The sequence below is a fragment of the Protomyctophum bolini genome, assembly GCF_963924005.1.
Source record: "Protomyctophum bolini genome assembly, chromosome: 19".
In the NCBI taxonomy this organism is placed as follows: Eukaryota; Metazoa; Chordata; class Actinopteri; order Myctophiformes; family Myctophidae; genus Protomyctophum; species Protomyctophum bolini.
The window spans coordinates 7310908-7313547 of record NC_137880.1 but is presented as its reverse complement, the minus strand read 5'-3'; the positions used below and the strand labels follow the sequence as shown (position 1 = coordinate 7313547).

General features: G+C 41.2%; 1 protein-coding gene across 1 annotated transcript in view; it reads left to right on the top strand.

Annotated features, from left to right (window-relative positions):
- Positions 1–534: 534 nt before the first annotated feature.
- Positions 535–2640, top strand: part of coq8aa (coenzyme Q8A-a) — a 39243-nt gene continuing 37137 nt past the window's right edge. Inside the window, exon 1 of the mRNA XM_080791078.1 lies at positions 535–817. The gene's annotated coding sequence lies outside the window, so the exon portion shown is untranslated. The remainder of the gene's footprint in view (positions 818–2640) is intronic.

The following is a 2640-nucleotide window of genomic DNA, read 5'->3' as shown; positions in this document are numbered from 1 at the left end:
TAGAACCCCACCGATTCCAGTCAATCAGTGTTTTGAAATTTGATTGACAGTGCAGTATTGCAACTCATTACAGCATAACGACATTATAAATAAAACAGCCTAGTCCAAGAAATAATAACTAATTAAAGTAAAATAAAAGGCAAGCACAGTTTAGGGATCGTTGCTGATATTAATTTTAACCAATAGAAACGCGCACAGCATTGGTCGCTGTCAGTGTTGCCATGTCCGCCTATTATAATAGACTTTGGGCTTGTTTTTTTCTGTAAAGTCATGCGGCCGCGGGTCGCGTTTTGTTTCTAAAGTAGGCTATAGTAGTTTCTTATTTGGGCTTGTCTCCCAAATGTTGTTCAAACCAGTGGTTTTCCCAACATTTTCATGTAAATGTGATGTTCCTGGTTCAAGGAACAGTCGTCTATGTTTTCAAATAGCCCGTAGGCCTACTACCCGTAGCAGCCTGTAGGATCTGGCAACGCATGGCGTCTGTGTAAAGTTGTACTTGTTGTGTCCAGACACAGTCCTCATGGATGGTGGGAGGAGGAGGAGCGATCTCATCGCAACAAAAGTTTGGGGACAAAACAAATTCAACACTGAGTCAAGGGCGACTGACTGTGGCGAGGAAACATTATACCCAAATGTTGGTTAGATTTAGTGCGTTGTAAAAAAAATAATAGGCTACTAATAAATAGAAACACTGACTGCAGCAGCGACCCAGCCCCCCCCCCCCCCCCTAGCTATTTCTTTTTACCTCGCTGGAAAGAGCAAAACAAGCAGCCATTCATTGAAGGGCGAATAACAACAAACAGACAGCTGGTAACTGGTAAGTGTTTGTTTGAATGACTGACTGACTGACAGCTGCTCTGGATAAACATGCAAGATTTTGTATTTGTATATTTGTATATGTTTGGTTCGTGTTACAGCAACGCGTTGTATATTCCTGCACTATACCTGCATCGAGTTATCTTGGTACACAGAAGTTGATCTATTGAAGATTCTGACCTTCAAAGTACATAATTTTTGTTTTGATTGTATTGCTGTATTGTTGTATTGTTCTTTCTGCTTTGGCAATGTAAACGTATGTTTTCTCGTGCCAATAAAGCCCTTTGAATTGAATTGAATTGCATGCATGGATTAAAATGAATCATTTGCGCTTTGCACAGCGCGCGCACACGCACACACACACACACACACACACACACACACACACGCACACACACACACACACACAGACACACAGCATGCTCTCGACTCATGTCTGTGAACGTCTATCAGGATGTTGTGCATGGAAATTCTAAAGTTGCAGACTTATAAATACTTTAATGACGGACTTGTTAGTTTGTGAGATCATTCAATAGGCGCACCTTTTAGTTGTCGTGTTTAGGCCTGCCGTGCAATGATTTAGCATATAGCCTATATATCCATGCGTAGCCGTAACAACGTATAGTAATGGTCACGTATTTGTTGGAAAACTACATGGCCTGCAGGCTGTATAGCCTTAAGTCAAGCAAATAGATTGTCTTTCGAGAGATTGATTGATTACTTTTTTTGACAGTCTGATTTAAAGGCCCTAAGGGTATTCCCATTGATTAATTTGTGTATAGGCTTGAGACATTAATTGGACATTAGGTTCCCATACTTGGAGTAGATGGGGGGGGGGGGTGACTTCTGAAGAAGATGACTTCTGTGTAAAGTAATACTTTTGTTATTTATTATCTATTCTAAAGGGGACAAGATGTATCATTGTATTGAGGATGGGAGTCATCACCAGTCCCTTCAATTTGTGATGACAGTGACACACTCAGAGACACATACATGTATACATACATGCACTGTGTCACGTTTTGTGCACAGCATGCTGCACGCACACGTTTTGCACGTATATAGAATCATGAAGTGGGAACTTTGTGTTTCCAATTTTCAATATGTTGTTTTTAGGAATATACTCCACTATAGGCCTATACATCTCAGAGGCAAATATTATAGCCTATATACTTTTTACTCCACTACAATTATTTGAAAGCGTTGTTATACTTTGTTGATTTGAATTGGCCTAATATTGCTAAACAATCACTTCAGCCCCTATATAAACTTTGAGAACGTCGTGCATGTGAGCTTGTAGATCTGCTATATTTTCAAAGGTTTTTAATACATTGTATTTATTAAACACCAGTAAGTCGCCCGAGGGCGAGGGCACGCGTCTGCCTGGGTGACGGCAGACTGCCGGGGCGAGCGCTGGCGCTTTGGCATGGAATTAATCTGTACTCGCCATATATGGAGCGTGTCTTGAGTTTACAGGGTTAGATGAGATCAGATCAACATAGGGAATGTCACAGAACAGGTCGGCTCCATATATGGAGATCTAAGGCAGCCCCTTATACCCTTAATTGCCAGATGCCTATATACACATTGGACTCTTTCAAGTCGGCACTGAAGAGACATTTTGTTCACTCAGGCTTTTGGCAAATAGTTCGTTGTTTGTTCTTTCTGTGTTGTAAAGCGGCCCTTGGGTTTCTTGAAAGGCGCTATATATAAATTCAAGTTATTATTATTATTATTATTAAGGGTGGCAGCGGGGGCAGTGTCTTGATTATGGCCCAGTTAGGGCCGGGCCTTAATTTCCTGTTTTTTTCCCACCTGCTTGGG